The 12,112-nt window shown below is 40.6% G+C and overlaps 1 long non-coding RNA gene across 3 annotated transcripts in view; it reads right to left on the bottom strand.

The window, feature by feature from the left end:
* The window catches only part of LOC116599033, a 34,397-nt gene that overhangs the window by 13,664 nt on the left and 8,621 nt on the right, over positions 1-12,112 (bottom strand). For 2 of the 3 annotated variants that reach the window (XR_004289222.1, XR_004289221.1), the window contains exons 5-7: positions 5,617-5,711; positions 4,470-4,551; positions 1,144-1,930 (exon numbers count right to left, since the gene is read on the bottom strand). This is a non-coding gene — a long non-coding RNA (uncharacterized LOC116599033). Of the gene's footprint in view, positions 1-1,143; positions 1,931-4,469; positions 4,552-5,616; positions 5,712-12,112 lie in introns of those variants that run through there. The other variant, XR_004289223.1, reaches the window with a different exon arrangement.

The raw sequence follows: 12,112 nt of genomic DNA, 5'->3' as shown, positions 1-12,112 counted from the left end.
CCCACTGACCTTGGAGCCTGATGCAGGGCTGCATCTCAGGACCTGATATCAGTACCCCAGGCAAAATCAAGAGTTGGTGCCTCAAGGGACTGAGCCACTCAGGAAGCCACTCTGCCCCTCCCTGTGCTCATGCGTTCTCTCTTGCTCTCTCTCTCTCAAATAAATAAATAAAATCTTTTTTTTGTTTTTTAATTTTTTAAAAGATTTTATTTATTTATTTGAGAGAGAGGTCACAAGTAGGCAGAGAGGCAGGCGGGGGGGGGGGGGAGCAGGTTCCCTGCTGAGCAGAGAGCCTGATGTGGGGGGCTCAATCCCAGGACCCCGAGATCATGACCTGAGCCAAAGGCAGAGGCTTAACCCACTGAGCCACCCAGGCACCACAAGAACATTATTTTGAGAGGGAGTCCATAGGTTTCACCAGATGACAAGGTGATTCATGGTATAGAAAAAGAAATCTCGATCCCGGGACCCCGAGATCATGCTTCCTCCTCTCTCTCTCTCTGCCTCTCTGCCTACTTGTGATCTCTGTCTGTCAAATAAATAAATAAAACCTTAAAAAAAAAAAAGTCCACTTTATTAAAAAAAAAAAGAAAAAAAAAAAAGAAAAAAAAAAAAGAAAAAGAAATCTCTGCCTTAGAAATCGGACGATACTCTTAGTCCTCTGGGCCTCAGTCCCCCGTAAATTCATGGGTGGGATTAAATTGGGAAGTCCCTTCCAGTTCTATGGTGCTTTTCATTTTCATTATGGATAGAGATCAAGGACTCTTTTCTTAAGAAAATACCGGTTGCTTCTAAGTACTTTTTTTAAAGGAAGCCAAGCTCTGGCAATTACAAGAGGGCTCAGCCAGAGCTTTATGAAGTGTTTTAAGGGGTAGAGGTGACACAATAGGGGAAGGAAAAGCAGTCAATTGCCTGCAACAAGTAGCCAACAAACTGGGAAAAGATTTTTTCCTCTGGTTTCAGTTGAATGCCAGCTTTTGGAAGGTAAATAGAAGAGGCCTGATGAAAGAGTAATAGACACCCCCAAATGAGGGAGGGCATTGTTTGCACAAAGTTAGCAGGAGGAGAGATGCCAAGCATGCAACTGAGCCACTGGCACTAAAGTCATCGAAGGGGAAGAAAAATCCGGGAAATCAAATCTTTACTTTTGCAATGATAAAGGTAATTTTACAATTGTTACAATTGTTACAATTGTTGCTCCATATAATTTACTTCTTTCTTAAATATTAAACACAGTATAGAAGGTGTTACATATTGTTTGGGTCTCTTTCAAAATTAATCAAATAATTATGAAAAAATCATTTGCATTTTCAAAGTCTTTAGCATTAAAACTTATAACCTACTTGATCATGGTCTATATGCACTGCAATTTTTCCTTAAATCTATTCCCCTACAACAGAACTACTGATAATAATTACAAAAAGGAAGCAAACTGTCTGCAAAAAGTTTGATTAAATACAGAATTTAAAAAAGACTATGGGATATTTGCAGAAGGGCTAGCATGTTCTTCTGAGGCTTGTAAATTACCCTAATACATAGAGTACGCTAAATTCTCCATATTTTTGCAAATTTCACATGTCATATGTTGACATCCTTTTAAATTAACAGTATCTCTCCTATCAAGGACGGAAAGAAAATCCTTAGAGGCTCAAGAGTTAAGACTTTCACTTTTCCTCTCCCCAGCCCTTCTTCCTCAGGCTTTTTCCCTCTTCCAAGAAGTACCAACAGTGTGGGCAAGAGGAAGAGCATGGGCAAAGAGGCAGCAGGGTTAGGGCACGAGAGCCCTGCAGGCTAGTCAAAGGTCAGCACGGAAGGGACTGTCTGTGAGAGGACAAGGAAGCTGAACTTCTCATGAGCCAGCTCAACTGGAGGGCAGCCAATCTCTGTCTCCTTCCTGGGCCCGCCGGGAGCTCTCCATGGCTGTTTGGCCCTACATAAAAACAAAAATACTCTGTAGAAATAGGGTCTAGTTTTACCTTTTTAGGTGAACAGACTGAGCCAGGTTTCAGCAGGGGGTCAAGGGACAGAGGACAGAGAGGACCAAACTGGTATTTGCTCTGTCAAAACTTACAGGCTTATTTGGAAAGACTGAAACTAAATAAAGCTTCTTATGAGCATAGGACTAGAGTTGTGAAATCTGGTCAAAGGGTTTCATGCAAGGTTGTATGTATGTATGTATATATACATACATACATACATACATACACACATGTATGTATACACTCTCATGGTAATGGGGAAAAGTAGGGAAAATGCAATATTTTAATTAGGAAAGAAAGCGATATTTTTCGTAAATTCATAACATTTCTCATGCCAGCAATTTTCTTTTTATACTGGAACGCAGGAATGATGCTCCCAAGATTTTGCCCCTCTCCTCAAAATGAAAAGGGAAGTAAAATTCTTTTCACAGAAATAAAAAGCACTTTTAAAAAAAAAGATTTTATTTATTTGTCAGAGAGAGAGAGCCAGTAAGCAAAAGCAGGTGGAGCAGGAGGCAGAGGGAGAAGCAGACTCCCTGCTAAGCGGGGAGCCCCACATGGGACTTGACCATGACCCAAACTGAAGGCAGATGCCCAGCCAACTGAGCCACCCAGGTGTCCCTAAAAGGCACTTTTTAAAAAAGAGCATTAAACCAACATTAGATGACTTATTAGAAAACAATCTTCCCGTTTAACTGGGTTTTTCTTCAGATTTTCTAAGAAAAATTGACGTCTACCTTGATGTGTTAGTTCCTTTTTTGCTTTCATAAATTGTTTTCTCACATTTACTTCCTAGAGAAGTACTTTTTTATTGTTCTGTGAAAATCTGACTGTAATCCATCAGATATCAATTGTTAGTAAGGTAATATGTGTAAAACTGGGGATGTCTGGGTGGCTTAGTCAGTTTAGCGTCTGTCTTTGACTCAGGTCGGGCTGACCCAAGTCGGGCTTTTCTCCCTCTACCTGCTGCTCCCCCTGCTTGTACTCTTTCTCTCTCGCTCTGTCAAAAAAATAAATAAAATATATTTTAAAAATTATGTGTAAAACTTAAAAACAAACATTTATGTCCAGAAATCATGGGCCTTTTGCTTTTTTTGCACTAAGGTGCTCTCAGCCTATATTCTGGAAATATGCATAGAAACATAAGGGATACCTGATCTCTCCTGAGGACATGATCTTGCTCAATGCCTGTCAGGGTTCATTGTCTTTTCCATAGGAGGAAGAATACTGAAGAGTGGGTCCAACAAGGAGGAATGTTACCCAAGGCAGCCTGAGACAACATAGCTGGAGGAAGAGTCCCCAGTTTTCATCCTCCTATTTGTAGGGAGTCAAGGTCATGGTATAGAAGACAACCTTGTGCGTTCATGGGCCAGGGAAATGCAGAGAGGTAAGCGGTGAAGCTGAGATCAGGTGAGTGAAGCCATGAACAGAGTGAGGTGGGTGGAGAGGGTCAAGGGTAGTGTTTCAGTTCTGAAGCTAGAAACGGGAAGCGGGGCCAGAGTGCCTCTTTTACGTCAGCTTTTGAGAGAGAGAGTTCTGGTGCTTGGAGCAGACGCCCAGCACTCCAAGCTAAATACTGAAAATCAATAAGTATACCAGACCTATTTCCATTCACTCTTTCAAATACTTTCTTTTCATCTCAGTGCTATAATAGTGTTTTATCCTTTCATTCTTCCTTCCATGGGTTCCTGTTTTTAAACTCCATTCTCCATACTTCTAGGTTCCTTTGCATTTGGGGGGTTTGTTTTCTTTAAGGGCTTTGTGAAAGCTAGCATTTTTGCCTTTTTTTTTTCCCCTTTGTTCGTGTAGTCTGACCTGGAAACCAGGACTTTATGTTGGCCTAGATTTCTCAGGTCTCTAATCAACTCTGCAGAAAGTGAAATAGCTTGGCAACAGGCATAATAATAATAATTAAAAATAACTGTGAGCACAGAACTAAGAAATGAGATTCAAAAATAAGAAGGAAAGTGATAGAGAGTCCTAGGCTTTCATGCAAAAATATCTATTCTGGTCAACTTAGAAGCACCCTTACAAATCAGTTTAATAGCCATCTCCCAACGTGGAGAAAAGCAAAACCATTGGGAAATACTGCCTTCGGGAGTAAAGTTTGCTTTGTGTATTACCTTCTGGTGAAATTCCCACATACAAACCAACATTTGAAAAGCTTGATGAAAACAATGGCTGCCACTAGTTAGATTTCCAAGGGTCCTTGTAAAACACAGAGTAGATTTGTTTTGCTGGGACAACTCCTTCGTAGAAGTTCTCCCTTAAATCCATGCATGGTCATTTTCTATCTCCCATTTATGCATTCTTGTTTGCTGAACGTAGTCCCTTCAACGAGTTATTTTAAAAAAGTACTTTTTAAAGTTACCCACACCCTAAACAGCAGAACTGCTCTGTGTATACAAATGCTCTGGAAAGGCACAAGTCAGGTATTGGGTGTAGGCACAGGACAAACCGCATCGTCTGCCTTGGCAGCCCTGTCCTCACCTGCAGGCTGCCCACACACACTCCCTTCCAAACGGTGCTCTTCTGATGCCAATTGGCTAGCTGAGCCACTCCGGGAGGAGGCCTATGGGAGGAGAAGGGGGGAAGGTGATGCAGAGAAATATTTTATAAACTAAACTTTAAGCTTTCAATTTGATTTACTCTTTCAACCAATTCACACGGTAAGTCCCATGTCTTAAAAACCTTGGATACTGAGGAGTTAAAGGGGTATGGAAGCTGGTGTAGCCCAGGGCTACCATCCAAGGCCGGCAGAAAAGGCAGCAGGAAGGGTTTGGTTCTGGCTAGGCTACAGACGGGCCATCTGGATGCAGGGAAGGCCTAGAATGCCAGAAACAGCTTTTCTTTTTGGTGTTAGGCTTCATTAAGTTCAGCCTGGGGAGAGTCTTTTTGGTTTGAGACCCAAACTGAGAGTCTTCTTTGAATAGGGATTTGAAATTTTGAATTTTATGGAGCAAAACACCCACTACATACAGTCTTTTGGTAAGGAAAGTCACAAAAAGCAATGTACATGAGTAAATATATTTTTAAAAGCATTCAGACCAGACTCCTAGATTTATAAACACACAGAAAGTATGTGTAGCCTTTAAATAATTTCGATAGGAATAGATAAATCTGAATAGGTCGTCTGAAAAGGGGGGGAAAAAAAAAAACCAAAACCTTAGTTTTTAAAAAAAATATTGTACCAGTCTGTGATTCTGATAAAGAATTATTTTATTGTTTTTCCTATAGTTCACCTGGAAACCAGCGTCACCACACTGGAATTACTTTGAGGTCTTTAAAATTATTTTCCTCCTCCATTTTTATTTTATATTTAACTATATTACATTTGGCATAAAGTTGGCATGGGCCAGTTATAATTCCTTTCACAGGAAATTTTCTTTAGTAAAACTGAAAGAAGAAAAAATGCTGCAGGGAAATTATAGCAACTTCCTACTCTATATCACTCATGAACATACACTCTTTTTGGAAACCACCCTCTTTAAAAGATATGATCTATTCTTCCCTAGCTATAGCAGTCTGCTTTAGATTTGTATGTGTTATTCTTAACAATTAAAGGAAAAGGTGAATGTAAATTCACTTGGACAAAACAAAACAGGAAAGAGAATATTATCCTTAAGAGAATTCTTACCTTAAGGAAGAGAAAACGCACATATCTTTCTGGGTGGGGAAGGAGTGGGTGGGGGGCCGGGCAGACTTTTTCCTCTCCAAGGCATTAATTGCCACCTAGCAGCAGAGAAGGGAATTGCACACTGGACTTCAAGTCAATTGGTTTTAAAGGGCACGTTACTTTTTTTTTTTTTTTAAAGTAATCCCTACACTCAACATGGAACTTGAACCCACAACCCCCGGATCAAGAGTTGCCCACTCCACAAACTAAGCCAGCCAGGCGCCCCTAAAGGGCATGCTACTTTTTTTTTTTTTTTAAGATTTTATTTATTTATTTGTAAGAGTGAGAGAGAGAGCATGAATGAGAGAGAGAGAGAGAGAGAGAACAAGCAGGGGGAGAGGCAGAGGGAGAACCAGATGAGCAAGGACCCTGATGCGGAACTCAATTCCAGGACCTGGAGGTCATGCCCTGAGCCGAAGGGAGACACTTAACCGACTGAGCCACCCCTGCGAAAGGCACGTTATTTTTAACATGACCAATATTTGAAGAATAATTAGCCTACTCGTAGATTAGGGATTGAATTTTTTCTCTCTTGTCATGAGGAAACAAAAAGAAATAAAACAAATGAAAAATTTTGGCTTATTGATAAGAATGCTATTTCCATCACAAAATGTCTTGGTTTTTGTTGTTGTTGTTGTTTCTCAGTGGTTACCCCTGCCACCTCAGCAATAGGCTAAAGGGAAAGAAAGGCTGAACTCACTCTGGGACTAAAAAATGCTGGCTTTAAAGGTAGAACTGGGTGTAGGCATCTTTATTTTAAAGATCTTATTTATTTATTTATCACAAGGAGGCAGAGAGGCAGGCAGAGAGAGAGGAGGAAGCAGGCTCCCCGCCGAGCAGAGAGCCCGATGCAGGGCTCAGTCATGGGACTCTGGGATCATGACCTGAGCCGAAGGCAGAGGCTTTAAGCCACTGAGCCACCCAGGTGCCCCAGAACTGTCTGTTTTTAATACAGAAAGTGATTTTCCAAATAATCTTGGGGTGGATTTCTATAAAAAAAGGATCAAAATGGATTTTATTTGGTTAGGATAAGAGGTTGTTTATTTTAAAAATTAGAAGACATCTTCCTATAAAGCATGAAATAATTTCTAGACCAATGATTATTCAAATCTGTTGAAGAAGGACATCCTTATTTCAAACTTTACCAACTATGTGTCTACTTTTATAGCAGTCAGCCATACTGAATGCCAAGGCTTTAAAGGAGTCCCTATCCTTGTATTTCAGAGATCTGGGCAACTAAAACAAAATTAACTTCTTTCTTCAAAGAAGACCTACAGGTGGCCAACAGACACATGAAAAGATGTTCAGTATCACTCATCATCAGGGAAATGCCAATCAAAACCACAATGAGATATCACCTCATACCTGTCAGAATGGCTAAAATAAAAACACAAGAAACAACAAGTGTTGGTAAGGATGTGGAGAAAAAGGAACTCCCGTATGCTGTTGGTGGGAATCCAAACTCACGCAGCCACTATGGAAGACAGAATGAAGGTTCCTCAAAACATTAAGCATAGAACTACCCTAAAATCTAGTGATTGCACTACTGGGTATTTACACACACAAAAAATGCAAAAACACTAATTTTTGGGATACATGCACCCTATGTTTACTGCAGCATTATATGCCATAGCCAAACTATGGAAACTGCCCATGTGCCCACTGATTGATGAATGGATAAAGACAATATGATATATATATATATATATATAGATAGATAGATAGATAGATAGAGATATATAATGAAATACTATTCAGCCATCAAAAATAATGAAATCTTGCCATCTGCAGCAACATGGATGGAGCTGGAAAGTATAATACTAAGCAAAACTAGTCAGCAAAAGACAAATACTATATGATTTCACTCATATGTGGAATTTAAAAAACAAAATAAATGAGCAAATGGAGAAAAAAAAAAACAAAGAAATAGACTCTCTTTTTAAAACTAAGCTTTCTGCCCAACGTGATGCTTGAACTCACAATCCTGACAGCAAGAGTTTCATGTTCTACCAACTGAACCAGTCAACCAGGATATAGACTCTTAAATATAGAGAACAAACTGATGGTTACCAGAGGGGAGGTGGGTGGGGGGAAGGGTGAATTAGGTGATGGGGATTAAGGAGTATGTTTCTCATGATGAAAAATAAGTTACATTTTTAGCCAGGAACCTTTTTTTTCAACTTCTTAGCTTTTGAAGTTCTCCTAAATATTTAATTTTGCTTGAATCTCCTTTGAGAAATGTTTATTTATTTATTTATTTATTTATTTAAAACTGTGCTTTAAAAAAAAAATTATTTGAGAGACAGAGAGAGCATGAGCAGTAGGGGCAGAGGGAGAAGGAAAAACCAATTGCTTGCTGAGCAGGGAGCCTTATGAGGGGCTTGATCCCAGGACCCTGAGATTATGACCTGAGCTAAAGGCAGACACTTAACTGATGGAGCCACCCAGGAGCCCCATTACTTTATTTATTTATTTAAGATACTATATATGGGGGAGGGAGTCACACACTGGACACTTCAGTTTGCCACATTTTATTTAGCTAAATAATAGGTATTGTTACAGTATAGATTCTACAAGTATATTATCACCAAGGCAACCAGCAACATTTTGGAAGACAAATGCTGGTTTAAAGATAATAGTAATAGCTAATATCTTATTGAGTATTTACGATGAGCCAGACAGTGTGTTAAGTGCTTTAAATAAAAAGTTCACTTAGTCTTCACAATAATCATAAAAGATACTAGCCAATATTATCTTTATTTTATTTTTAAAAAATTTTAAAAAGATTTTATTATTTATTTGACAGATAGTAAGTGAGCACAAGCAGGGGGAGTGGCAGGCAAAGGGAGAAGCAGACTCCCTACTAAAGCAGGGAGCTCGATGTGGGTCTCGATCCCAGGACCCTAGAATCATGTCCTGAGCTAAAGGCAGACATTTAACCGACTGAACCACCCAGGTACCCCTTAAAAAAGATTTTATCTGCACCCAGTGTGTGGCTTCAACTCAACCCCAAGATTAAGAGTCACAGGCTCTACCAACTGAACCAGCCAGAAGCACTGGTGACTTCCAATTTTAGATCTGCAGCCTCCATCTTTCCACTGAATTCCAACTCACATGCCAACAAACTATGCCTCAACTCCACTAGACAGTCCAGCAGACATCCCAAAGTTGAAATATACAAAACTGCCTTCTCATCTCCCCACCCCCCAGCCAAGACCTGCTCCTCCCACCTCTCCTTCCGTACAGTTCACTGGAACTCCATTCTTCCATCTGCTCAGGCCAGTAACATTCATCATTTTGCAACCTCTCTTTCTCTTACCTGCCACATCAGCAAAGTCTTGTTGGCTCTGCCTTCAAAATAGATGCAGAATCCAACTATGCCCCACCATCTCAGCATTACAATTCTGGCCCAAGCCACCGTCATTTCTAAGAGCCTTGATCTTATCAGCCTGCTTGGCCCTCTATAATCTGTTCTCAATACATGGATCAGGACAATCTTTTTTAAAGGCCAGTCTTGGGGCACTCAACTGGCTCAGTTGGAAGAGCTTGGGACTCTTGATCTTGGGGTTGTGAGTTCGAGCCCCACATTAGGCGTAGAGATTACTTAAAAATAATTAAACTTAAGAAAATGAAAATAAGGGACGCCTGGGTGGCCCAGTCGATTAAGCCACTGCCTTTGGCTCAGGCCATGATCCCAGTGTCCTGGGATCGAGTCCCACATCGCACTCCTTGCTTGGCAGGGAGCCTCCTCCCTCTGCCTCTGCCTGCCTCTCTGCCTGCCTGTGCTCGTTCTAGCTCCTCTCTCTCTGACAAATAAATAAAATCTTTAAAAAAAAAAAAAAGCCATTATTTATTAGCTCAGGATTTTTTTATTATTTTAAAGATTTATTTATTTATTTGAAGAGAGAGAGACAGTGAGAGAGGGAACACAAGCAGTGGGACTGGGAGAGGGAGAAGAAGGCATCCTGCTAAGCAAGGAGCCCGACAAGGGGTTCAATCCCAGAACCCCAGGATGGATCATGACCCAAGATGAAGACAGACGCTTAATGACTGAGCCATCCAGACACCCCAGTTCAGGATTTTTTAGAATTAAATAAAAATAAATTCTAATATGAGCCAAGTTGAAATTATCCCATGGATATGTAACATTCATTGTTACTCAACAATCTAGATGACATTCTGTAATAATTGCTTCATTTCTGGAAAAAATATTTCTAAACAACTAAAGGATGCCAATGGCTTTTGTACAGGCCTCACTTTTGGTAATACTAAGGGAGGGAAATTATATTATGAGTTTAGATAAGACTCTAAATTGTTGCTCTTCTAAATTATGTCTATTAGTTCCAACTGTTCTATTCCAAGCTTTAGTTATTACCAGAAGAGAACTGTAGCTTCTGAATAACTAGAAAAAGTAAAAATAAAAAGGTAGCAAACACAGATAAGGCTGCCTTTAGAATGAGGTATCAGTTAAATGTCTGTTAAAAAAATGATAATATGGGCGCTTGGGTGGCTCAGTGGTTAAGCCGCTGCCTTCAGCTCAGGTCATGATCTCGGGGTCCTGGGATCAAGTCCCGCATTGGGCTCTCTGCTCAGCAGGGAGCCTGCTTCCCTCTCTCTCTCTCTGCCTGCCTCTCTGTCTACTGTGATCTCTCTCTGTCAAATAAATAAATAAAATCTTTTTTTAAAAAAATTAAATAAATAAATAAATAAATAAATGATAATATGTTCGTATGATAGAGGATCCTACTGTTATACAGACATTTAAAAGCATGAACTATGGGGTGCCTGGGTGCCTCAGTATGTTAAGCCTCTGTCTTCGGCTCCGGTCATGGTCTCGGGGTCCTGGGATCAAGCCCCACATCAGGCTCTCTGCTCACTGGGGAGCCTGTTTCCCCCTCTCTCTCTGCCTGCCTCTCTGCCTACTTTGTGGTCTCTCTCTTTCTGCAAATAAATAAATAAAATCTTTAAAAATTAAAAATAAATACAAGCATGAACTGCAACATGAAATGTTTATGGTACAATGTTCAAATAAAAAAGCAGGGGAAAAATAAACATTTATCATTTGATACATATATATTTTTTTAAAGATTTTATTTATTTATTTGACAGAGCAAGATCACAAGTAGGCAGAGAGGCAGGTAGAGAGAGAGGAAGGGAAGCAGGCTCCCTGCTGAGCAGAGAGCCCGATGCGGGACTCGATCCCAGGACCCTGAGATCATGACCTGAGCCGAAGGCAGCGGCTTAACCCACTGAGCCACCCAGGCGCCCGATACATATATTTTTTTATAGCAGGTTATTTTTTGAGATTTTTTTTTTAAAGATTTTATTTATTTATTTGACAGAGAGAGATTACAAGTAGGCAGAGAGGCAGGCAGAGAGAGAGAGGAGGAAGCAGGCTCCCTGCTGAGCAGAGAGCCCGATGCGGGACTCGATCCCAGGACCCTGAGATCATGACCTGAGCCGAAGGCAGCGGCTTAACCCACTGAGCCACCCAGGCGCCCTTTTGTTGAGATTTTAATTCTGTGTGTTCTCCTATTCCCCTACCTTTTGCCCCCATACAATAGGTATCCAGATCCTAATATTTTCGTAAGGCAAAAAGCAAAAGCTACTTAGTGACAACATAGGTTCTTGCTGTCTTTTGAAATGAGAAGTGGGGGTGGGAAGACAGGAATGCCTTTCAAAGTGAGATGGAAGAGACATTCCTCAAGACTTAGAAGTCTGAAACCCAAAAGGTTGAGTGAGCAGCTAAATCTTCCATCTTGCTCTGTGACAGAGCCCAGGATGATGGCAAAACCTCAAAGGGGAAGTCTGCACCTGGGTACTGGGGTTGCCAGATTCACTCATTTGATTCCAGATTCTTGAGTTCCAAGAGTGGTAAATGAATACTGGAATCATCAGACCAGAAGGGAAGATGGCATAAAAGGAAATCTCAGCAGTAAATCAATGTGGACAGACAACTAATTTCCAGGTATAGGGCATCTGGGTGGCTCAGGTCATGGTCTCAGGGCCCTGGGATGGAGCCCCACATCACATCGGGCTCCCTGCTCAGCGGGGAGTCTGCTTCTCCCTTTTCCTCTGTCCCTCTCCCCCACTCATGTACTCTCTTTAGCTCTCTCAAAGAAATGAAAAATAAAACCTTTAAAAAATAATAATTTCCACGTACTTCCACAATAATTAAGGCCCTAGAAACTTCGTACAATCTTAGGTGGAGAGGAAATGCTCAGTAACTGAGACTGACTTTCCCACCAGCCTTGGCAGGCTGAGAGCTCAAGATTAGATTCAGGTTGATCTAAAGAAATGCAATATTTATTTCAGTGGAATGAGAGCCACACCTACGATACATATATGCTTATACAATGTACTGCATATTATAAATATTAGAAATATATTCTCACGGTAAATTTTCTTCCTTTCTTTAGATGTACATTATTATAGGAGAAAAAAAATCACTAAAATT

Source organism: Mustela erminea, chromosome 9 (genome assembly GCF_009829155.1).
Source record: "Mustela erminea isolate mMusErm1 chromosome 9, mMusErm1.Pri, whole genome shotgun sequence".
Taxonomy (NCBI): Eukaryota; Metazoa; Chordata; class Mammalia; order Carnivora; family Mustelidae; genus Mustela; species Mustela erminea.
This window is presented reverse-complemented; position numbering and strand designations above follow the sequence as displayed.